The sequence below is a fragment of the Dermochelys coriacea genome, chromosome 15, assembly GCF_009764565.3.
Source record: "Dermochelys coriacea isolate rDerCor1 chromosome 15, rDerCor1.pri.v4, whole genome shotgun sequence".
NCBI lineage: Eukaryota > Metazoa > Chordata > Testudines > Dermochelyidae > Dermochelys > Dermochelys coriacea.
This window is the reverse complement of record NC_050082.1, coordinates 16,237,386-16,250,952: the sequence shown is the minus strand read 5'-3', so window position 1 is coordinate 16,250,952 and position 13,567 is coordinate 16,237,386. Positions and strand designations below refer to the sequence as shown.

General features: G+C 44.0%; 1 protein-coding gene across 10 annotated transcripts in view; it reads left to right on the top strand.

Moving 5' to 3' along the window:
- ARVCF (ARVCF delta catenin family member) overlaps positions 1-13,567 on the top strand; it is a 505,185-nt gene that overhangs the window by 211,279 nt on the left and 280,339 nt on the right. For 9 of the 10 annotated variants that reach the window (XM_038372964.2, XM_043498177.1, XM_043498178.1 and 6 more), the window contains one exon: positions 326-413. The exons of the other annotated variant lie outside the window; for it this stretch is intronic. The gene's annotated coding sequence lies outside the window, so the exon portion shown is untranslated. The remainder of the gene's footprint in view (positions 1-325; positions 414-13,567) is intronic. 10 annotated transcript variants of the gene reach the window in all.

Below are 13,567 nucleotides of genomic sequence, written 5' to 3'. Positions count from 1 at the left end.
AGCTATTTATCCTGTGCTGTAAGAGAATTGAAGGGAGCTTGACTACCTAATTCCCCAGATATATCCCTTCTACAGAGCTTAGACTCCACGGAGTCCAGGGTTGGGGGAAACAGACTTTTGAGGCTGCATTCACTCCTGTGCCTCCCCTGTGCTTCCAGCCTCCCCTGTAATTCAGAAACACTGATTCACATCTGTGCATGAAAGCAGGGTGGAATCAAGGAGGCTGAAAATTGAAAGGTTTTTACTACATAAATTTCATTCATTATGTAAACATAGTTGTTCCCTCTCCTGGCACAGAATAATAAATCTTTCTTTTCTCTGACAGATACAGTTATCATCAGATATTCCCTGGGCTTAATACCAAGGGAGAACTTTTCTTTTAAAGCAACTACAAGAAGGGGACAACACAAAAGGTATTATATTTCTGCACTTGATTACAATCTGTTCCTCTTGTGTAATTTTCTGCTTTGTTACCATTTAAGGGTTTTAATTCATTAAGCCCTTTTTTAGTTTTAAGTTTAATTCTCTTTTTGTTCCTTTTTAAAATTCATTACTTCTTACTCTATTAAAGACCCTAAATCTGTTACTAGGGCAGCCCTGTAAAAGTGGATGAGAGAGGAGAAAGGGGAGGTTGTAGTCAAGGTGAGAATCCAAGTTCTGTGAAACAAACAAAATAGACTCTAATTTCAATTTTTGGTTCAGAAGCTCTATAGTAACTGAGCCGGGGTGATAATAAAATTCAAGCCCTAGACAAGAACATTCCTTACCAGCTTGTTCTTCCTTGATTCCACCCTAGCTGGTTTCCGAAAGTGTCCATCTCTTCTCATTCCCAGTTTCCTACCTCTCTCCTCTGAAACTCCCGTTTATCTTCCACTCACCCTTGCTAGGGTGATAATATGTCCTCTGCCTGGGTGACCTCCTTTTACAGCCATGCTTCCAGGGGGTGAAGTACAGCGTCTCTTAGGCAAAATGGTCTTTTCTTGTGCCCTTCACAGAGATGTCTACCCTGTGCCTAAACCTGGCCTTGGTGAAGTCACCTAAAACTGGGGTAACAGAGCTCCAAACTGTTGCTGAGTCAATCCCAAAATGATTGTTTTGAAATCAGGATCCTACTATGATTAGAGTTGAAACACGTAGAAGTGAAATCAAAAGCCACATCCTTTGTCCAACAGGCTAATTAGAGTAGTAGCACTAACATTCTCAGCTATTGTGATTTCAGCTTCCTGTATCTTTTTAATCTGGGTGCTTGTGCTTCAAAAATTCCATTATTCAGCAACAACAGTGCATCAAATATTAAAGTACCATAGTTTCTGTTTGTTTTCCTGAAATATTATTCCATTCTATGCACTGTTTTCCTTGTCTCTGTCTAGGTGAATTAAAACCTTAGCCAAGCATTCTTCTAAAAATAACTTGACTCTGAAATAGCTCTTCCAGTTCTTTAAATTACCAAGTTTCATATCACATTTCTGATTTTACTTCTTCCCCCTCACATTTGATTATTATTTTTGTTACACATTGTCTCTGGTTTATGTGAAAAGCTGGAGGTATATGTAATTCATATTAAAGTTCTCAAATTCTTTGTAGGAAGGATTCTGAAGAGTTTATTTTGTACTTAGTGCTTGGATTTTCTTTGCCACTTATCTCTATTACGTATGTAAACTTAATAAAAATGAGTTAAAAGATGTTTATTATAGCTAAAAACCTGTTTAAACAGCCCAGGTTTTTGGTGTAGTAGTGGAGAGAATTTATTATTAAACATTTGAAGTGGCTAGACAGTAAAAGCAAAATTTAAAACTTTTCCCACTCCTCAGCATAAGCATCAACAGAGTAGTTATTAAAAAGGGATGGTTAAATCCAAAGCTAGTTTCTTCAAGCAGATCTTAGGTAGTCACCCAGAAGCTAAATATCTCTACTTCTAAACAGCTGCAGTTAGGCCCTAGTGAAATATTCAGCTGGAAGGAAGACAACCCACCGACGGGGGAGCTTCAGCTGTGAAAAGCATTGGGAGATCAAAGGACCTCGAGATTAAGATACACAAATAATGCAAAAAGAAAAGGAGTACTTGTGGCACCTTAGAGACTAACAAATTTATTTGAGCATAAGCTTTCGTGAGCTACCGATGAAGTGAGCTGTAGCTCACAAAAGCTTATGCTCAAATAAATTTGTTAGTCTCTAAGGTGCCACAAGTACTCCTTTTCTTTTTGCGAATACAGACTAACACAGCTGCTACTCTGAAACAAATAATGCAGCTATGGAAGGAAAGAGGGCACTGTATGGCTACATTAGCCTGGAAGGAAGTAACTGGACTTTCCAAAAGGTTAAGTGGAGCTAGGCTCTAATCCAACCCATCTCTGAAAATTTGGGGTGGTTTGGACTGGGATCTGAACTCTGTGGCTCAGGGCAATGTTTAATTATAATTGATCCCCTCTTTGGTCTATGCTCCCAGTGTATTAGTGACAAGAGCTTCTATATACATAGCACTTACAATCATTAAACTACCTGAGGTGAATATTGAACCCCCTACTGCTATCAGTTCTTTTTTCACCAGAGATAGTAGTGGAGCTCCTGGACACAGCTACTGGATTCCTTCGCTTTCAGTTGAACCTTTGATGAAAGAGGAATCTTCTCTATGCTCAGTGTCTCTTCTGCTTGCCCCTACTAGGGAAACCAGGCAGCCCCTAGATCACTTCTGCACTCTAGCTTTTGCAGGGCTGTTGGTGATTGCTCCTTTGCAATAGAAGCAAAGAATCCATCAAGGACAGCACTTTGTACTCAGTGAGAGAGGTGAAGCTCTTGTAACTGAAACATGTTAGTAGCCAATCTATAAATACAAGGTATAAATAGGTGGGGTCCAGTATGTGTGTGAACATTACACTTGCAAGGAGTCAGCAGTCTTCTAGACTGGCCAAATGGCAAAGCTTCCAGCTCCAACCTTAACTTTCTGCTGCCAGGGATTGCAGTCCCAGAAAAAGTACATGTCTTCAAGACGGCTGGCTAAAGTTACCCTTAAACCCATGCTCCTGCAGCCTGTGGTCCCCTGAAATGCCAGATTCCCTGTCCAGTCAGATACACAAAACTAGGACTAGCCTTATTTTTGGCTACTTTGTAACTTGCATGTTGCTGTTTACGTTTGTAACAATTTACTATTTGGTTTGTAGAGAGACATCCCTGACGCGTTTTAAAACTAGGGCTTTATTACTCTGATTGAGTGGAGGAAAGAAAACATCTCACCTGTAATTATCGTTCACTGAAGTTTCGAGTTATACCCCTGCCATCTTTCTCATACAGTTGGGGACACATTTTGCATTCTGCATGCTTTTCCAAAGTCGGCATGAAAATGGATCTGATTGTTACTGGCTGCAGGTTTTACTGTATCACATCGGAGCCGAGCCAGCATGTTCAACTGATAAGACAGAGCCATGATTTTATAACATTTGTGCTGAGAGAGCAGCTGAGCCCTGCCTAGGGGGTGGGGCTTCTGACTAGGGGCCCTATAAAGGTAGCCAGCCAGTCAGGCAGCGGCACAGACAGCTGCAGCGGCACAGGAGCTAGCAAACAGAGCTCTAAACAGGGGAGTTTGAGTGGGAGTTCTGTTGGAGGAGAAGGTAGTTGTACTTGGTATTGTATTTTTAGTATTTGTATTTGTATTTGTGTGTGTGTAGGGGTTTTGTGTTGGGAGAGCAGCTGAGCCTGATTAGGGGGTGGGGCTTTGTGCTGAGAGAGCAGCTGAGCCCTGCCTAGGGGGTGGGGCTTCTGACTAGGGGCCCTATAAAGGTAGCCAGCCAGTCAGGCAGCGGCACAGACAGCTGCAACGGCACAGGAGCTAGCAAACAGAGCTCTAAACAGGGGAGTTTGAGTGGGAGTTTGTATTGTGCTTGTTTGGGGTTTGCTTTTGCTGGGGGGGGGGGGGTGGTCTTTTTGGTGTGGCTTGTGTTTCCCAGATTAACAGGATTTAGGTGGGAAGGAGATGACAGATACAGAGGCAGCTGTGGGAGTGACTCCTGCAGTGAAAGACACATTGAGGATGACTGGATGTGGAAGCTGTGGTATGTACGTGATCCTGGAGGGGGGAACCGGTAAGAGTTTTGTCTGCATGAAATGCCGTCTGATAGAGCTGATGGAGGAAAAGATCCGAGGTTTGGAGATGCAGGTGGAAAGTCTCGTTGAGTTTAGGAAGGGGTTTGAGCAGATGATGGAGCAAAGATATGAGTTATCTGAAGGGAAAAGCTCAGACTCTCGGATGGAAGCAGGGCTGGGGAATTTTGAGGAGAGACTGGATGAGGAAAGTGGTCAGTGGAAACATGTGACTCAAAGAACCAGGCAGAGAAAAAGACGGGCTAGTGAAGGAGAAATAGAGCTTAGGAACAGGTTTGCAGAGTTGGAAAATGAAGAAGGGGCTCAGCAGGTAGTCGCTGAAGGTGGAAGGGTAAGGAAGAAGAGAAGAGAGGCTAGCCCTATAGAAAAAGGGGAAGAGTCAAGGGAGACTACACCAAATATGAGCCCCAGGAGGATACAGGATGGGTTGAAGAGAATTGTAAGGGAAAATAGGAATGGAAAGAACTTGCAGCCAGAGGGAACAGGGGAGAGACTGGAGAATAGCACTGTCACCAGGAAAAGGCAGGTCTATGTGATCGGGGACTCTTTATTGAGAAGAATAGACAGCTCTGTAACTAGAGCTGATCCTGAGAATAGAAGGGTGTGCTGTCTTCCGGGTGCTAAGATAAGGGATGTAGACCTGAGGTTGAAAAGGATCCTCAAGGGAGCGGGAAAGAATCCCCTAATTATCCTTCATGTGGGAACAAATGATACAGCCAGATTCTTGCTGGAAAGTATCAAGGGAGACTATGCTAGGCTGGGGAAGACGCTTAAGGAAATTGAGGCTCAGGTGATCTTTAGCGGGATCCTTCCTGTTCCTAGAGAAGGGCAACAAAGGTGTGACAAGATTATGACTGTCAACAGATGGCTTAGGCAGTGGTGCTATAAGGAGGGCTTTGGGATGTATGGCCACTGGGAGGCATTCACGGACAGAGGTCAGTTCTCTCGGGATGGACTTCATCTGAGTAGGGAAGGAAATAGACTTCTAGGATCGAGGCTGGCACAACTGATAAAGAGAGCTTTAAACTAGGAATTGGGGGGAGATGGATGGGAGATGTCCGGAAAATCTCCACGCCAGATTTTAGCATTGAGAGGGAAGAAGATGAAGTAAGAAAGGATACAGCCATGGGTAGGAGAATGTATATAAGGAGCGAGGGCGGTGTGGATACTAGTCTAATAGGTTATACTGGCTGTAGAATGACTGTGCCTAATAGGGTACAAAATGTGAGCGAGGCCAAACAGCAAAAATTAAGATGTTTATACACCAATGCGAGGAGTCTAGGTAACAAAATGGAGGAACTAGAGCTACTGGTGCAGGAAGTGAAACCAGATATTATAGGGATAACAGAAACATGGTGGAATAGTAGTCATGACTGGACTACAGGTATTGAAGGGTATGTGCTGTTTAGGAAAGACAGAAACAAAGGTAAAGGGGGTGGAGTAGCATTGTATATCAACGATGAGTTAGAATGTAAAGAAATAAGAAGCGATGCAATGGATAAGACAGAGTCTGTCTGGGCAAAAATTACATTGGGGAAGAAAACTAGTAAAGCCTCTCCTATGATAGTGCTTGGGGTGTGCTATAGACCTCCGGGATCTAATTTGGTTATGGATAGAGCCCTTTTTGATGTCTTTAATAAAGTAAATACTAATGGAAACTGCGTGATCATGGGAGACTTTAACTTCCCAGATATAGACTGGAGGACCAGTGCTAGTAATAATAATAGGGCTCAGATTTTCCTAGATGCGATAGCTGATGGATTCCTTCAACAAGTAGTTGCTGAACCGACTAGAGGGGATGCCATTTTAGATTTAATTTTGGTGAGTAGCGAGGACCTCATAGAAGAAATGGTTGTAGGGGACAATCTTGGCTCAAGTGATCATGAGCTAATTCAGTTCAAACTAAATGGAAGGATTAACAAAAATAAATCTGCAACTAGGGTTTTTGATTTCAAAAGGGCTGACTTTCAAAAATTAAGGCAATTGGTTAGGGAAGTGGATTGGACTGAAGAACTTATGGATCTAAAGGCAGTTGAGGCCTGGGATTACTTTAAATCAAAACTGCAGAAGCTATCGGAAGCCTGTATCCCAAGAAAGGGGAAAAAATTCATAGGAAGGAGTTGTAGACCAAGCTGGATGAGCAAGCATCTTAGAGAGGTGATTATGAAGAAGCAGAAAGCATACAGGGAGTGGAAGATGGGAGGGATCAGCAAGGAAACCTACCTAATTGAGGTCAGAAGATGTAGGGATAAAGTCAGAGAGGCTAAAAGTCGAGTAGAGTTGGACCTTGCAAAGGGAATTAAAACCAATAGTAAAAGGTTCTATAGCCATATAAATAAGAAGAAAACTAAGAAGGAAGAAGTGGGGCCACTTAACACTGAGGATGGAGCGGAGGTTAAAGATAATCTAGGCATGGCCCAATATCTAAACAAATACTTTGCCTCAGTCTTTAATAAGGCTAAAGAGGATCTTGGGGATAATGGTAGCATGACAAATGGGAAGGAGGATATAGAGGTAGATATTACCATATCAGAGGTAGAAGCGAAACTGAAACAGCTTAATGGGACTAAATCGGGGGGCCCAGATAATCTTCATCCAAGAATATTAAAGGAATTGGCACCTGAAATTGCAAGCCCATTAGCAAGAATTTTTAATGAATCTGTAAACTCAGGAATAGTACCGAATGATTGGAGAATTGCTAATATAGTTCCTATTTTTAAGAAAGGAAAAAAAAAGTGATCCAGGTAACTACAGGCCAGTTAGTTTGACATCTGTAGTATGCAAGGTCCTGGAAAAAATTTTGAAGGAGAAATTAGTTAAGGACATTGAAGTCAATGGTAAATGGGACAAAATACAACATGGTTTTACAAAAGGTAGATCGTGCCAAACCAACCTAATCTCCTTTTTTGAAAAAGTAACAGATTTTTTAGATAAAGGAAATGCAGTGGATCTAATTTACCTAGATTTCAGTAAGGCATTTGATACCGTGCCACATGGGGAATTATTAGTTAAATTGGAGAAGATGGGGATCAATATGAACATCAGAAGGTGGATAAGGAATTGGTTAAAGGGGAGACTGCAACGGGTCCTACTGAAAGGCGAACTGTCAGGTTGGAGGGAGGTTACCAGTGGAGTTCCTCAGGGATCGGTTTTGGGACCAATCTTATTTAATCTTTTTGTTACTGACCTTGGCACAAAAAGTGGGAGTGTGCTAATAAAGTTTGCAGATGATACAAAGCTGGGAGGTATTGCCAATTCGGAGAAGGATCGGGATATTATACAGGAGGATCTGGATGACCTTGTAAACTGGAGTAATAGTAATAGGATGAAATTTAATAGTGAGAAGTGTAAGGTTATGCATTTAGGGATTAATAACAAGAATTTTAGTTATAAGCTGGGGACGCATCAATTACAAGTAACGGAAGAGAAGGACCTTGGAGTATTGGTTGATCATAGGATGACTATGAGCTGCCAATGTGATATGGCTGTGAAAAAAGCTAATGCGGTTTTGGGATGCATCAGGAGAGGCATTTCCAGTAGGGATAAGGAGGTTTTAGTACCATTATACAAGGCACTGGTGAGACCTCACCTAGAATACTGTGTGCAGTTCTGGTCTCCCATGTTTAAAAAGGATGAATTCAAACTGGAGCAGGTACAGAGAAGGGCTACTAGGATGATCCGAGGAATGGAAAACTTGTCTTATGAAAGGAGACTTAAGGAGCTTGGCTTGTTTAGCCTAACTAAAAGAAGGTTGAGGGGAGATATGATTGCTCTCTATAAATATATCAGAGGGATAAATATAAGAGAGGGAGAGGAATTATTTAAGCTCAGCACCAATGTGGACACAAGAACAAATGGATATAAACTGGCCACCAGGAAGTTTAGACTTGAAATCAGACGAAGGTTTTTAACCATCAGAGGAGTGAAGTTTTGGAATAACCTTCCAAGGGAAGCAGTGGGGGCAAAAGATCTATCTGGTTTTAAGATTCTACTCGATAAGTTTATGGAGGAGATGGTATGATGGGATAATGGGATTTTGGTAAGTAACTGATCTTTAAATATTCAGGGTAAATAGGCCAAATCCCCTGAGATGGGATATTAGATGGATGGGATCTGAGTTACTATAGAAAATTCTTTCCTGGGTATCTGGCTGGTGAATCTTGCCCATATGCTCAGGGTTTAGCTGATTGCCATATTTGGGGTCGGGAAGGAATTTTCCTCCAGGGCAGATTGGAGAGGCCCTGGTGGTTTTTCGCCTTCCTCTGTAGCATGGGGCATGGTTGACTAGAGGGAGGCTTCTCTGCTCCTTGAAGTTTTGAACCATGATTTGAGGACTTCAATAGCTCAGACATGGGTGAGGTTTTTCATAGGAGTGGTGGGTGACATTCTGTGGCCTGCGCTGTGCAGGAGGTCGGACTAGATGATCAGAGTGGTCCCTTCTGACCTTAGTATCTATGAATCTAAAACATCCCCATTTTCCGAGGGCTCTCTAATTTTGAACACCACAGATGCTGAATGTCGTACTTGAGATGCCTATGGCGTGGTTGTCAGAGCTGCTGAGCACACACTGCTCCATCTGAAGTTGTCACAGGCCCGATGCTCTGGAACTGCTCTGTATGAAGCCAGATAGTTGTTGCCAGGGCAAGAAGCCTTTTCAGCTATGGCCTTCCTGGGTCTGACCTCAGAGCATTCAGCACCCGTGTTCTCACTGTGCACTTCCTGCAGTGAGTCCACCTGGATGGGACCCCTGGGGAAGCCAGAGGAGCCATGCACCCCAGTTTTACAGTCAGCAGTGACTCTTGGCCAGTGTTGTAAAACAGAAGGATTTATTAGTTGACAGGAACATAGCGTAGAACAGAGCTTGTTAGAACCAAAAGCAGGACCAGTTAGTAAAGCCCATCGTGGGGGGATCCAGAGCTTGGTGCCCTGGACTCCCCAGTCCAAGTCCCAGACAGGAGACTGAACTGATTCAGCTGCCTGGCCTCAGATCCCCTGTAGCCCCTACTTGTTCCTTTGTCTCTTTCCCAGGCCAGTAGATGACCCGGTCTGCATCAACACCTCCAGCTGATTCTTGCAGAGGAGGGGGCCCTGCCATCAGTTGCCAGGCCACAGAATGTTGGCCATTCTCTGTCCCAGGTAGCCAGTCAGCAGTCACACCTGTCCTCTAGCGGTCCACTGCAGTGATCACATACTGTTATCCCATCACCTAAATACTTGAGTAAGTTAGGGGACTAGGGGAAACTGAGGCAAACACACAGTATTCAGAGAAAACATAAGAACATTCCCACTTCATCACAAAAGTGAATTGTAACTGTTGGGTGCTCAGGAAAGAGAACCTACAGTTTTCAACTTGAAAATATTGAGTCACCCCAAGCTAAAAGAAAAAATAGGTCTAACACTATGGGAGTTCCCCAGGAATAGTTTCCCCACATTGCATGTATTGCACATCCCAAACAGGAATGTGGCAAACACATCCACCATGATCACACCACTGTGCACAGGGCTGGCCTGTGGATTTCGGGAAGGTTGTTGTGGTGATTCTTTAAGATATATCCCAATTTTAACTGACTAATTATATGGGAGGGATTAGGATTGTATGCCTGGAGTACAAACATGTAGCCAGAAATAAACCTGGCAAATTTGTGTCTGTATTTACACATGGATGTTTATGTCTATATTACATACAAACAATGACATAGAATCATAGAATCATAGAATATCAGGGTTGGAAGGGACCCCAGAAGGTCATCTAGTCCAACCCCCTGCTCAAAGCAGGACCAAGTCCCAGTTAAATCATCCTAGCCAGGGCTTTGTCAAGCCTGACCTTAAAAACCTCCAAGGAAGGAGATTCTACCACCTCCCTAGGCAACGCATTCCAGTGTTTCACCACCCTCTTAGTGAAAAAGTTTTTCCTAATATCCAATCTAAACCTCCCCCATTGCAACTTGAGACCATTACTCCTCGTTCTGTCATCTGCTACCATTGAGAACAGTCTAGAGCCATCCTCTTTGAAACCCCCTTTCAGGTAGTTGAAAGCAGCTATCAAATCCCCCCTCATTCTTCTCTTCTGCAGACTAAACAATCCCAGCTCCCTCAGCCTCTCCTCGTAAGTCATGTGCTCTAGACCCCTAATCATTTTTGTTGCCCTTCGCTGTACTCTTTCCAATTTATCCACATCCTTCTTGTAGTGTGGGGCCCAAAACTGGACACAGTACTCCAGATGAGGCCTCACCAGTGTCGAATAGAGGGGAACGATCACGTCCCTCGATCTGCTCGCTATGCCCCTACTTATACATCCCAAAATGCCATTGGCCTTCTTGGCAACAAGGGCACACTGCTGACTCATATCCAGTTTCTCGTCAACTGTCACCCCTAGGTCCTTTTCCGCAGAACTGCTGCCGAGCCATTCGGTCCCTAGTCTGTAGCGGTGCATTGGATTCTTCCATCCTAAGTGCAGGACCCTGCACTTATCCTTATTGAACCTCATTAGATTTCTTTTGGCCCAATCTTCCAATTTGTCTAGGTCCTTCTGTATCCTATCCCTCCCCTCCAGCGTATCTACCACTCCTCCCAGTTTAGTATCATCCGCAAATTTGCTGAGAGTGCAATCCACACCATCCTCCAGATCATTTATGAAGATATTGAACAAAACGGGCCCCAGGACCGACCCCTGGGGCACTCCACTTGACACCGGCTGCCAACTAGACATGGAGCCATTGATCACTACCCGTTGAGCCCGACAATCTAGCCAGCTTTCTACCCACCTTATAGTGCATTCATCCAGCCCATACTTCCTTAACTTGCTGACAAGAATGCTGTGGGAGACCGTGTCAAAAGCTTTGCTAAAGTCAAGAAACAATACATCCGCTGCTTTCCCTTCATCCACAGAACCAGTAATCTCATCATAAAAGGCGATTAGATTAGTCAGGCATGACCTTCCCTTGGTGAATCCATGCTGACTGTTCCTGATCACTTTCCTCTCCTCTAAGTGCTTCAGGATTGATTCTTTGAGGACCTGCTCCATGATTTTTCCAGGGACTGAGGTGAGGCTGACCGGCCTGTAGTTCCCAGGATCCTCCTTCTTCCCTTTTTTAAAGATGGGCACTACATTAGCCTTTTTCCAGTCATCCGGGACTTCCCCCGTTCGCCACGAGTTTTCAAAGATAATGGCCAAGGGCTCTGCAATCACAGCCGCCAATTCCCTCAGCACTCTCGGATGCAATTCGTCCGGCCCCATGGACTTGTGCACGTCCAGCTTTTCTAAATAGTCCCTAACCACCTCTATCTCTACAGAGGGCTGGCCATCTCTTCCCCATTTTGTGATGCCCAGCACAGCAGTCTGGGAGCTGACCTTGTTAGTGAAAACAGAGGCCAAAAAAAGCATTGAGTACATTAGCTTTTTCCACATCCTCTGTCACTAGCTTGCCTCCCTCATTCAGTAAGGGGCCCACACTTTCCTTGGCTTTCTTCTTGTTGCCAACATACCTGAAGAAACCCTTCTTGTTACTCTTGACATCTCTTGCTAGCTGCAGCTCCAGGTGCGATTTGGCCCTCCTGATATCTTTCCTACATGCCCGAGCAATATTTTTATACTCTTCCCTGGTCATATGTCCAACCTTCCACTTCTTGTAAGCTTCTTTTTTATGTTTAAGATCCGCTAAGATTTCACCATTAAGCCAAGCTGGTCGCCTGCCATATTTACTATTCTTTCGACTCATCGGGATGGTTTGTCCCTGTAACCTCAACAGGGATTCCTTGAAATACAGCCAGCTCTCCTGGACTCCCTTCCCTTTCATGTTAGTCCCCCAGGGGATCCTGGCCATCTGTTCCCTGAGGGAGTCAAAGTCTGCTTTCCTGAAGTCCAGGGTCCGTATCCTGCTGCTTACCTTTCTTCCCTGCGTCAGGATCCTGAACTCAACCAACTCATGGTCACTGCCTCCCAGATTCCCATCCACTTTTGCTTCCCCCACTAATTCTACCCGGTTTGTGAGCAGCAGGTCAAGAAAAGCGCTCCCCCTAGTTGGCTCCCCTAGCACTTGCACCAGGAAATTGTCCCCTACGCTTTCCAAAAACTTCCTGGATTGTCTATGCACCGCTGTATTGCTCTCCCAGCAGATATCAGGAAAATTAAAGTCACCCATGAGAATCAGGGCATGCGATCTAGTAGCTTCCGTGAGTTGCCGGAAGAAAGCCTCATCCACCTCATCCCCCTGGTCCGGTGGTCTATAGCAGACTCCCACCATGACATCACTCTTGTTGCACACACTTCTAAACTTAATGACATTAAAAGAACAATTAAGTTGCAAACATTACAAAATGCCAGAATTCAGGTTGCCCATACAACCTTGTGAATATGAGACTGTGAGAGTCTTTAGTTACCTCTCCTCCCCTCCTTTCTTGTCTTTGCTGCCTGGGTGCCAGCAGCACGAGCATTGAGAACGCAGGAGAGACAATCTTCCATCTCTCACTTCCTGTTTAGCACCACAATGATGCCTGATAGCCAGGAGGAACAATTGCAGGGAAAGGTCCTGCTCAGCCGCTGCTGCCCTGGCATGGGATCATGCCAAGTGAAATACTGGGAGAACGTAGCTCCAACTAGTCTCTACTGAGCATGTGTGAACTGAGATTTTCAGAGGCTCATAATTTGGGCAGAGGTTCACAGACAGAAAAAAAGATACATCCTTGACACCAGGGCAACCTCTTCCAAATTTGAAGTCCCTGTTCCAAAGAGTGGAGACACCAGAACTTCTCAACAAATGGCTGTAGGGGCTTAGCATGGGCAAAACGACTTATTTCCCTCTAACCTCAATCTGAGAAATGCCTGGACTATGGTAACTTGAAATTATCCAAACAAAAAAATTCAGCCTGAGGCAAGGGTTGCCAACTGTCTAATTGCTGAAAACTAGATACCCCTGCCATGTCCCTACCCCACCTCTGTATTCACCGGGCATAACAGCAGTACCAAAATGCATGGTTCATTCAGCAGGGGGCACATTAAATCATCACCTGAAAGAGCATATTCTTCATGGCAACATGACCAGCAATGACATTAGTATGTACTATACAACAGCAAGTGGGGCTTAAGACATTTATAAAACATTCTTTATAAAAAGAGTGAGGATATTTCCCACAGTACTACAAATTCAATTCTACATATTTCTAGTGATGTTCTCTATAAGGATAGCTGTTTTTAAATTGGGTTAAAAATCAGATGGATTAATAAAATGCAGTAGGGCATCGTCTGAAAAGTCAAACTTGCGTTAAACATTCCTGATCCAATTAGTGAGAGAAATGGATTGGGGAGGGGTTGGATTTTTTACATCCTCAGTTGCATCTTCAAAGCATGCTCCACTCTCCTGCATCATGTGGGGATCTGGCTATGTTGGAGATAAGTAACAATTTTACCCTGTTCATCCTGGTGGAGTGGCAAGAATCTGTACATCTCTGGGACCCCAGTGGAGAGGATATCTAA